Source organism: Mizuhopecten yessoensis, unplaced genomic scaffold (assembly GCF_002113885.1).
Source record: "Mizuhopecten yessoensis strain PY_sf001 unplaced genomic scaffold, ASM211388v2 scaffold10107, whole genome shotgun sequence".
Taxonomy (NCBI): domain Eukaryota; kingdom Metazoa; phylum Mollusca; class Bivalvia; order Pectinida; family Pectinidae; genus Mizuhopecten; species Mizuhopecten yessoensis.
In genome coordinates this window covers 423,883-436,836 of record NW_018408382.1, presented here as the reverse complement: position 1 = coordinate 436,836, position 12,954 = coordinate 423,883, and the positions used below count along the sequence as shown (strand labels likewise).

Here is a 12,954-nt window from a genome sequence, read left to right as displayed (position 1 = left end):
TGCATAGTTGTTAATTCACAACAAAAGAGTGTTACTGTGTGCTACGCTTTGGTCATAAAAATGTATATATGACATAAAGATCATATTCTCAACAAGATATGTTGTTATCATAAATTATCTCAATATATAGTAGTAGTAGATATGTAGTCAACAACTATGTTGTCAATAAGATATGTAATCGGTTAGTAATATGTTGCCAATGATGATGTGTGTTGTAGTAAACATTACTTCATCTCCACTGAATAACATTATGATCATCACATTGGCAGTTGTATATTGTAAGTCAGATCAATGCTAAAGCAATGCTTTGGGAAACTGGTTATGGGGTAAATTGAAACTTGGATGCAAAGGATGGAGGATTGAAACAAGGTGAGGGGGAAGGGGGCAATCTGTATAATGTTCAGTATTACAGGGCCAGAAAAGGTCCTGTCAAGCTCACGGCAGACAGAATGCTTTGTAGAAAGTTCTGCTAAGGTGACTTGAAATGGTGTTTGTAATCTATCAAATGCTGATTTCATGTTTACAAATGATGTCGATAGAATGATTTAAATAAACATCTGGAATAAAGCATGACGTCAGTATTTATTGTTTAGGGACAGGGACAGAATTGATACAAACGCACAGCTTGTTGTGATAAGAAGACATTAAGGCATCACATGACAAATCTTTGCACGCGCAAAAGAACAGCTTGATTTTGATAATTAGGTTATTTAGGTCTCCTTGCTTACTGTAAGGATGCTTAGGAAAATGCCGAAGGGTCTTTCCTAACTTTACTAGGTAGAATAGATATAATCAACATATGTTTGTATTTTATGGTGGAAAGTATAACAGTAACTCAAAAGAAAGTTGGAAAAATAATCAACTCAGGCGGCAAGTGGCCTTTTTTAATTATCGTTCTCCAACATCTCATTGCTATATAATTCTGAGGATTGTAAATATAAGCGAAGCTAGATATAGACATCAATTGTTATATTCTGCAGAAAATGAATTTTGTAATCTTGATCTGTACTGAAGAAAGATCCCAGACAAAGTGAAAGACAGAAACATATTAAAGTGGAAGAGAAAAGGAAGTATTATCAATGTTATACGCATGTCTTGGTCAAGTGTTCAGTCATAAATATCACCTTGTTCAAGGGGCGGGCCAGATCACGGTTGTATGTTTATGTTCTTTTCTTCGTGCCCAGCATGTGTATTAATATTTGTTGTCAAGACATTTTTGAGGGCAAAAAGGCGAAAGTTGAACCTGTAGTGAAATTTTCTTGGTATACAGTACGTAACTAAAGACCCGTTTAGCAAGGCTGTTGCATGGGTCATGTTACACCATTGAATGAAACATATACATAAGGTAACATGCAAATTTTGTCTCTGTAAGTTAGAAATACTTTGTATTCAGGAGTTAGATTGCACCATTTATCTGAGGATCAGATAGCAAACTTTAACCTAAACCCCGCTGCACATCTATAAGAGGTTTATGTCATTGCATTTCCTATTTCCTCAAACAAAAATCTTAAGAATTGCTTGTAGAATATCACAATCCCATCTCTTTCTCTCTCCCTCCTTACAGGAATATCTGTGGAATTGTTTGCCGTATCACAATTTTATCTTTGGAATACGTCAGTTATCACATTAAAACAAATCCATAAGTGTGAGGTCACAATGTCGTTTCTTTAGAAGTCTTATCCGTCCAAGATATCAAAATATCTGCAAAGTAAAACCACGAAATCAAACAATCCATAGTTTCAATTTTGAATGCTTACCGTTTAAGAATATTTAGAAACAATGATTCTCTATTGTGGAGAATTAAACTCCTCATTTACATTACAGTCATCATAATCACCATCAACACAAACCACAAGCATCACAACTCTATTTCAGTCATATACCTAGTCACAAATATACATTTGCATTCACACATACACACAGAAAGAGAAGAGAGAGAGACAGACAGATGGGAGAAAGTGTTTTATATGGAAAAATAAAAAATCAAACAAAGGAGCTAAACAGCCGATGTCAGTCTTGGGGACAAAACCAGTAGAAGCTACATAAAGAATTTACATGCTCTCTAAGTTTTACTGTAGTGTGACGATGTTTAGCCTGCCCCGTCGTAAACAATTAATAGACATAGTTATTCCACCTGAATAATAAAAAATACTTTTCTCAAACTAGGATGATTTTTAATCTTCATTTTGGAAGTCCTTCTGGATATGAAACAGGGTTAAATATATAATCTATTACTTGTACATTGAAATATATTGGTGGAATATTATATCAATTTAAAAGTGTAATGATGCACTCCAAACTGAACATAGAAAACCACTCATAATTCATACATTTTCTGTTGGCGGTTCTAAAGGGATAACGAGCATTTTTTCACAAAGATCTAAGTACACTTACACTAACACTATCTTTGCAAGGATATATAACAACTGAACATTGTTTTAAAATCACCATCTTTATAATGCAAAGAGACATGTCAAATATTTAAATTCAGGTCAAGACAGGTCAAGGTGGTGCTACTTTTATACAACTCTTACAAAAACTAAAGACTGTGACCAAGTCACCCACATATTGAGTATAAAGAAAAAGTATTCAAAACACAGCACCGTATTTATGAAGTTTAATGCATAATTTATTTTTTGTCATTAATACAAAATGTGTTTAATATACATTTGTATCACATTCTCGTCATCCTGTATAATCAACTTCTTCAAAACATTTATGACAAACAGTCATACATGGTTTTAAATGTTCACAACCTACATTTTAGCTAAGACAGCATAGCCAATATTAAATACAGTGTAGTCTAACTAAAAACAACTACATGTCACCCTGGTAAACCTACAGACTTGGCTAGGGAAAAGTTCTCTTAAGCTTACCAGAGGTCCCGGGTTTTGTCTCCTAACAGAGATATTGAAAAGAAATAATAACCTCTGTTACATTGGCACCCACGTAAAGACCCAGGAAATATTGACAAAAATACTCAATGATACCTTCACAAGAATCACTATGGCCTCTTGAAAACCTCGGATGAGTTATCTACTGAAGGGGGAGTATGTCACCCTGGTAAAATATTAGCTGCTTCGAATCCTAGCGACTTGGCAAGGGAGAACTTCTCTTCGGGTCATTCACAGAGCATAATACTACTATAGTAGACAAGAGGTCAGGGTTCAAATCCTGGTCAAAACAATGAAAAACTAATGACCTCTGTTACAACGGTACGCAGGTAGAGACCAAGTAAATATCGACCAAAACACTCAATAATGATACTTTCACAAGAATCACTATGATCCCTGAAAAACTCTAGATTAGATCTTTCCTGGAGGGGGAGTATGTCACCCTGGTAAAATACTAACACTTTTTACTGACTAGCCTACTAAGAATTTCTTTTTGTGTTCATTCAGTAGAGCACAAAGTTAGTAAACCAAAGACATTGGATTCAACTCCTATCGGACGCATTAAAAATCATGACCTCTGATACATACATATTATTGTATGCAAATTAAATGCATACACGCATAATCTGGTAATCTCTGTGTGGCAAAACACGCCGCCTGAATTTAACTCAACCATGTAAACCACATCGATACCAAACACAGGTGCAACGGGTATGATCATCTACATTTCCTATAATCTGACCGTACAGTGAATTCAAGACAAATCTTGTTCATATAGTTCAAATATACAGATAAAGATGAGTAAAATGGGTACCTGAAAACCATAAAGTCATCAGACAACAAAGTTTGTTAATAGGAAACTGCTAGTGTCTTGAATACTCCTCTAAATGTGGTATATTTACTGTCCCATTCCTTCGAAAAACTACCAGTAGTGACTCTGGCAAAAAAAACACCATTAAATACATGTTTAACTACACAATTGGCTGTTGGGTACATCACAGAATCTCACTTGTTAATCAAACCATGACCAAAGGTTTTACAGTACCTGGTACAGCAACAGTTTTAGCATCCTTTTCTGATGTTATAAACATCAAAATAATGATTTGTGTATCAAAAAAGTTAAGGAAGCAATCCTTCAATAAGATTTTAGAAATGTAGATTTATTATTCGGAGGGAGAAGCATTTTATTGCCATTTTATGGAAATTCTCCAAATTAAATATTTATTCCAGTTAAGGTAAAGAGTACCATGACACTACATTAGTTATAATTTCAAAGAAGAGTTCCATTCAGACTGTTTTCGATTTGGAATATTTTCCCTTCTATGTTGAAGATGATGCAACCGTATACAGTTTTCTGGTTTAGAGTTACTTCCCTTGCAAGTATGATACAAATAGACCTGTTTAATTCTTTAAGCCTTCTACTTCTTTTAAAATCAAATCCTTTTACTATTAAAAATGGCTAAAATTAGTCATATATACAGGTTAAGATATGAAATGTAATAAGTAATAAAATTATACATAATAAGATTTTGTGAATTGTACAGATAAATTATAATACCTTTACCAAATTTGCTTTATATAAAGCACTGAAAAAAAAAAAATTGGAACACTGATTGATGAAATAAAAGAATAAAGGTACAAGACATGGAATGTAAATGGTTAAAAATACCTACAATAATGCAATATACATACCATGATGAAAAGAGGACATAAAATAGAAAAGAAACAGGAAAATATCACTTTGTTTAGGCAGATCTTGGATCTATAAATATATCTAAACAGTAAAACACTTACACACATACTGTATACAATATTATACTGTATATCTATTAATACATCATACTGTATACAATACTGTACTGAACATCTATTAATAAATCATACTGTATACAATACTATGCTGTACATCTATTAATACATCATACTGTATACAATACTATACTGTATATATATTAATACATCATACTGTATACAATACTATGCTGTACATCTGTTAATACATCATACTGTATACAATACTATGCTGTACATCTATTAATACATCATACTGTTCATCTATTAATACATCATACTGTATACAATACTATACTGTACAGCTATTAATACATCATACTGTTTAAAATACTATACTGTACATCTATTAATACGTCATACTGTACACAATAGTACAAATGTTTATAACTAATGCTCTTTACGCTATGACTGATACCGCACAAGTTACATTTTCACAGCGATTCATTTGAAGCCCTGATCTGTGGGCGGCAATAATGTAGACTACAAAGTTTGATCTTCCTTATACATAATAAAGCAGTTAACTAAACAAGTTACAACCATACAAAACATATAGTTTATGTCACACTGGTGATGAATTCTTTATTCAAAATTAAAATGTTTATGTAGTACTGTGTAAAAGTGGAAACGTCGCAGTGTGATGATGTTCACATGTATCATGTTGAGTAAATTAGCGTGAAAATATCCACACACATTACATATAGATTATAGATACACTTTTATATAGATTTTATATTGCCAATGCAAAAAAAACTATACCACAATAAGTTTAAAGAGTCACAACACCTCCATTTGCACATGCAAAAAGATCAACTTTTTCAGTATGTAACATTGGTGATCAATCTTATATTCCAATTATTTCATCCCATACGTTGACGATACATTTTATATTCTGAATGTATTATTTTATAACTTATACTGGTGAAAAGTTCTTTATTTTGATTAATATCTTGTACATCATATTGGTCATAAATTCTTTATTCCGAATACTGTATTGTAAACATCGGTGATACATGTATTGATTTTATATTCTGAATATTATACATCATTCCTAAAATTGGTAATAGATTACATATATCTATTACATACTACTGGTGATGTATTCCAAAAAGGTGCCAGTTAACAGTTCCACAGGTTTCCATTATGAGTAACATGACAGTTACAAATGTATATAAATTATTGTGTCAAATTTCTTATTCAAAATACATCAAAGTGTCAATATCATGGAAAATATTGGGAGCTTAGAGTAGGAAGTAATCTTTAGCAAACAGAATATAAAAGGGGCTGTTCATGTAAAGTTAAAAGAAAATCAGAAAATATTAGGAGCCAAGAACAGTTTTGAGCGGGCGAGGGCGCATTGGTCTCCTCCAAGATTACTCATGAATGTTAGTGTGAAATAAAACAATCAGGACTGAAACATTTACTATTAAACATGAAACAACGATCGAATTCCTATATAATGTTATATGTGACAAACTTATAGCAAACATTCATATTTCGTTAAAACAAAAGCAAGGAGATAATTTGATGTATGACAAGTGTACATTACTTATTACTTTCACATAATACACTGTGTCATATTATCTGAGGGTACATTGCTTATATAACAAGAATCCCATAGGGCCTTTATACACTCGACTTATTTTCAACATTTGATTCCTTGGTCCCTGGTAGCATCATTGTTTTTAACTCTTCATGCACAGTAAGCACATATATATGTATTTGGTTAAAGGGCAAAGTCTCAGATGTTATAGCCCTGGGACTAGGTTACCAAGGGCAGGGCCAGACCCCTGAACTAATTTGGTAGCATAATGATGTTTTTCTTACAATTGCATAGAATATACAATATCGCGTGGGGATCTCGACTGTTTTCATGTTATGATCAAAGAGCTAAGTATTGAGGGCAAGGATGGACACAAGACCAACCGTTGTAGCATGACTGCATTCGTCTTTTCATATCCAGATATTGTATATAGTATATGGACATAGGGTGGGGACCCTTGGATGGGGACAGATCCCATGGCAAATTGAGTTAACATTGTTGTGTTCCTCTAATGATGTTGAGGATATGTACGGTTACAAGGTGAGGATCATTTCCAGGTTCTGACCTAAAATGCCTGTTATGACCCAAAATGCCTATTATGCCCCGCCCATGGGTAAGGACAGAAATCAGGAAACTTCTGGTGACAAGTGTATATTCTTCTTGTCCAGTTACTGTATTACAGTATGGGATGAGGATGTCAACAGTTTCAATTTTATGAACTGATTTCCCTATTGGACCCTATCCCTGGGGTGGGAATGGACCCCAGAGTAAAGTTTGGTAGCATAAATGTATTTGTCGAAAGGTGTCGAGTATGGAGATATAGGGTGGGGATCTCCACATTTTCCTAATTAAGGCATACTTTCTCCAATCAGGGAAAACAATCCTCCATTTTTACAAAGTTGAGTCCCCTTGGCACAAGGATGCTCTGGGGAAAAAATGGTTATCTGGGTATGTCAACAGCTAACAAAAAGTATATGTCAAAAGCTTATCCAATGTATAATATTGCATATCCATACACCACTGATAGTGGTGTAGATGGGTTGTTCTCAGTTCCCCCACTTTTTAGAGAACAAAGAAAATTGCTGATAAAGGACGACAACGGCAGACCAATTATAGTCTGTTTCATACTTACCCCACAGGTAACTTACCTGTGTGAAAGTTACCTGTCTGACTATTGCTTTTCTGTGTATGTGATATGTAAGGTATTATTTGGATATGTATTTTGTACGTTTTAATAAAGTTTTGGGGGTATGAAATTGGTAAAATAAAATAATAAACACTTAATTGTCTGTTTATCAAATTTTGGGTTAATGATTTAAAATTCATTTATGCATAAACACATGATACAATCATTACATACATGATGTACAATACAGATATAACAACAACTAAATAGTAAGAGTTTACAGTCAAATATATCAATTCTTATACATCACATTTCATTTACATTACACTTTTCAGACCACCAAATACAAGACAAGCTAAGATATGTAATTAAAGAGCTATGGCAGAAAACTGCCCATATTTCCCCAAGTCGGCAATTATGAATACGGGAAAAAAGTTAATCAAAAAACAATTTCGGGTAGCGAAAATGCACGGAATAGATATCAAACCAATTGAATATGAACTTATGAACTGCTGAGATATTAGATATTGTTAATATGATACTGTAAATATAGCCATATTCATCTATGAAAATGATGGCGTTTCCCAGACTTGAAAAAAAAACATTTCATCAGGTCCAACTGTTGATTACATTTGTTGATTCCGTGATGTAATGTCCAAAAATATATTGTCTGACGGGAAAGTGGTCCTCTTTTGGCTGTTTGGGAAAGTGTTCAAAATTATAAAAATCATGGTTGATCAAGTTCCTCAAAACTGCTACAGGTGTTTCTTGGGTTAAAACAGATTGTATTTCCATATAAGTGTATGTCCGGTGTAGCCGAATGTGTAACGCAGTTTACTTTTTAACATTTAGGCATGTGATCTTTTTCCTTAATTAAGTAATGAAATATTTTTCTAATCAACTGAACATTTTATTGGACATACATATTGATTTATTTTCTATGGAATCATGTCATCGAATTCCTGTACACGTGTACAGTACAGCTTCGCTTTGTAGATACGACATTATTTTATCATTTTAAATGATATTTATTAATTGTTTTACCCTCCGATTGGCACTAGTAATTTTATCTATTATTGAAACACGAACAAATGATGCCGAAACACAAAGTATGTGGGATTGTTGCGTCATAATAATAAAGGCCAAGCAAAAACAATACAAACTGTAATTATCGCAAATATACACTACAGTCCGACTGTCAAGTGTCACACATTTGTGTTGTAATCTATACAAGATGTAAGAGATGTGATGATGCGACCGCGTACTCCATAACGTCCATCGTCCGGTTTTCAAGGTGTGCTTAGATAATGGTAAAACTCATCATTATCTCACTAATTAGCATAGGCCGGTGATCACTTATAGCTCACCAGGATGGAAATGATAGCTTGCATAACTATAGATGTTTAATGATTTTTATGATAGTTATACTTCTAACATCTAGGGATTTACATGATTTTTTTTTTTTAAGTTTAAAGTTTAATTATCAACTGTTAAACACCACACTCTTAGTCACATATAACCATCCTTATACTAGGTAGTTAGGCATCTTACTAAATGTTACACTAATAAAGAAAAGTTTCATTTTATAACTATTTATATTACTATTTTAATAATATGTTTAAAGTACAAAATTGTTACAAAATATAAATAACATCAGTAGCACAAAGACTACAGAATGGATATATATAATTAATATTTAAATATTATGAATTTTAACATTTGTTATTACAAAATCTGAAAACTTATATGAAGTATTTGTAAATTAAATATGATCAGTTTCCAGCTGAGATAGAACACCACCTTAGATAGAAGGGTTAACCACAGATAAAAACACAGGTAAACACAGGTAAACACAGGTAAATACTGCCAGTACTACTAAGAAACAGACTATAATCTTTCTTACAACTTTCTCCTCCCCATGTTATTTTAAAAAAGTGGGAGAACTGAGAACAAGCTGTGTAGATGTTTAAAATATTAAACCCTGAAATTCATGAAGCCCGAAACTCATCTCAGTAAGGGCTGAAGAAGGCAACCAGGAGGTTGCCAAAAGCTACCAATGAGTAGCATTTAGTTGAGAGAAACAGTTACATGTTCTTTATATATAAATATCTCATGTTTTTGTTAAAGGGTTCAAAGTCCTTAGATAGTCTCTAGTCAGGAATGTCTATATACAAAGGTAGGGTACCTGTTAAAGTAACATGACACCTGCGTCAGACTAGTATAAATATACCAACACACATTACAAACAGAAAGTAGACTCTCATACCAGGACAAATTGTGAAAGAAAGTTAAAACAAATATGAAATTCAATTAAACTAAAATTACTATAAATTTACAGTTCAATCTGACAATATAGTGAACTGTTCTACACTCATAAATCAGGTTGTTGTTTAAACCTTTTCACACAGTAAACCATACTGGACTTACCCAGGTCAATACCTGGTAGAGTCTACTAATGATACATAGTGGTGAAAGGATTTAAAGGTTGGTTTTTCCAGGTACATGTATGTGTATGTACACACATCATTAATTATAGCGTGTGTAACAAGTATACGTTTTACTCAAAATGGTGGTCTACCCAGAAGTAAGGCACTCAATTTAAAACATTTGTGTACTGAGGTTGTAGTCTTGTAAAGTATAAAAAGGTTCCAATGGCCTGTCAATACCATGAAGGGAAGCAGAAGATTATGGTGTGTGTACCCTGTAATATTGCTGTGTGTAGAATATGTATAGAAACCAGACACTATGGACATCAACTTAACACATTCGAAACAGTAGCCAAGACTGTTGTCAGTGATCTCATAAAACTGACTGAAAAACCATGTTTTACCACACTGGAGAAAGATCTTGGGGATTTGTCCACATTACAACGAAGGGAAAGTGAGAAAGCTGTCAAAACAAAGCAAGAACTTCTTGACAGACGCGATGAACTCAAACAAGTACTGGATGAGGTGACAGAAACAGCTGTGACGAAACTAGAACAGCACAATGAAAATCTGTTCAAGGAATAAGATGAAGCCAAAGACAAAGCCATGGAACAATCCCAAAAAGTTAGGGATTTTAAGGGTGAAGTCAAAAGGCTACAGTCTTCACAGAATTATATGGAAGTTGTGGAAGAGGGAATGAAAATTAAACCTCCAGAAATTTCTCCATTGGTGTTCCCCAGAGTATCCAGACTTATATTCCAGTCAGATATGTCATGGGATGCAACTAACATAGAGATGTTGTTTGGGGAGCTGATACAGCAGGACTTGTATGCTCTGACCACCTTCCACCCAGACGGTACATTTTATACACCGGTGTTAGGACACTATAATCCAAACCCTTCTCCAGCCTCCAGTATTTGTACTGTTGACCTGTTTGGGGAGGGACCTGACGGAGCCATTTCACCCCAAACACAACAACTTGATCCAACAGAAGTACCCAAGCAACTCAAATTGTCACAGAACACTCAAAGTCTTAAATGTGATGTAAACTGACACATACATGTTCATTTAAACTTCCTTCTGGTCCATGTTTGATGCAACCAACAGCAGATGGTAACTGTTGGATCAGATGTATTAAAGGTGATCACACAATTACACTTGTCTCTACAACTGGTGATGTTATCACGATTGTTACCTGCACCACGGAAGTATTTGACATTTTGTCGTTACCAAACCAATTATTAGTGACCTGCACTGACAAGTGTATCAGACAGATGGTGATGAATAAAGGTAAATATACACTTTCCAAGTCTAAATGGATTGATACAGATCCATTGAACCCGATCTGTGTGTGTGTGACATCAAATGGTGATATCCTAGTGACACTGACAGACAAAACATCCTCTTCTATAGAACCAAACTCTACATCAGTACTGGTCAGGTACAGCAGCAAAGGAAAGAAACTGGCTAGAGCTCACAAGGATGGACATGGTCAAGACTTGTTCTTTATTCCAGGTAACATTAGCACCAGTAACACAGGCACAGTAGCTGTTGTTAATGGTACCAGCATAGCTCCACATGCAGGTAATTTGGTGGTGTTAGATAACAGCCTTAATCTGACACACAGATACATTTGGCATGGACTAGCAGTTCCTGCTGAAGACCAGCTACCTAACATAACAGAAGATTTCAAAGTTACTGCTGTGTTGTTCAACCACCTCGGCCTCTTAATAATCTCTGAGTTATACTCGCGGACAGTACAGCTGTTGGACCCCAAGTGTAACCTGCTGAAGGTTTTGGTTACTGACCTCCAGGATTACCCACGTTCTCTTGCTCTGCATGCTGATGGGGATCTGTGGGTTGGGTTAAGGATGGAACAGTTAATGTGTACAAACACACGTGTGATTTCACATCTGAGGAGACATAACAAATCCAAATACGATAGTAAAACATGTACAGCAGTTACCTTAGACTTAGAACACCTGTGTGGTTTTTTCAGAGAATTCATCACCTCAGAAACTGTTAGTTGCCTGTTTTAACAGTGTTTGGTGAGTTTATCAAAATGTTATACAGATAACAGAGTGCATAGTTGTTAAATCACAACAAAGGAGTGTCACTGTGTGCTAGGCTTTGGTCATAAAAATGTACATAAGACATAAACATCATGTTCTCAACAAGATATGTTGTTAATCATAAATTGTCTCAATCAGGTATTACGTCAATGACCTATATTGTCAATCAGTTATGTAACCAGTGAGTCATGTTTGTCAATCAAGTATGTTGCCAATTAAATATGTTATACAGATGTGTCCTGTAGTAAACATTACTCTACCTCCACTGAATACCATTATGATCACCATGTTGATCATAGAGAGTATGTGTAGTGGCATTTGCATTATATCAGTCAGATCAATGCTATAGCAATGCCTGGGACAACTGGTTATGGGGTAAATTGAAACTTGGATGGAGAGATGAAGCTTGGTGGGGGTAAAGGGGCAATCTGTAGACTTTTCACTTTCAGCATTACAGGGCCAGAAAAGATCACTCATTCATCGAAAGATATCTCAAAAATATCCTTGGGATGGCTACTGCCTGCCCCCCCCCCCTTTCAGGCTATGGCCATGGATAAACTGTCAATTATCAATTATCATACATCTTTGTTTAAAGACTATTTGTTACGTACAAATATATGACACCAAACTTGTTGTCCTTTGTGTGGTACGAATAAATCAGGAACTTGTAGTTAAACAATTAAGACAATTTTCGTAAAGTCATACGGAAAACAGTAACAAATACATTCAGACTGGATTTATCATGCATAGATCAAATGACATAGAGAAAATATTCTTTGTATGTACTTAAAGATTTGCTAGCAGACAAACAAAAGGTTTTTGTTTTCAATCTCTAAATCTACTTTAAACCTGTCAAGCTCACTGCAGGCAGACTGCTTTGTAGGTGACTTGAAATAATGTTTGTAAATCTATCAAATGCTGATTTCATGTTTACGAACGATGTTAATTGATGATTGATTGAAATAAACATCTGGTATGTCAGTGTGAATTGTTTAATTTCTGTCAACCAAATGGTGACTTAATAAATAAAATACCTTTCCCAATTTATCCAGGTTAAATATATAAAATAGGACAACCGCCCACAGGGACAGAAATGATAAAA

At 34.5% G+C, this 12,954-nt stretch overlaps 1 protein-coding gene across 1 annotated transcript in view; it reads left to right on the top strand.

Moving 5' to 3' along the window:
- The window catches only part of LOC110459556, a 30,183-nt gene extending 18,376 nt beyond the window's left edge, over window positions 1–11,807 (top strand). Inside the window, exon 3 of the mRNA XM_021511885.1 lies at window positions 11,732–11,807. The gene's annotated coding sequence lies outside the window, so the exon portion shown is untranslated. The remainder of the gene's footprint in view (window positions 1–11,731) is intronic.
- Window positions 11,808–12,954: the final 1,147 nt, after the last annotated feature.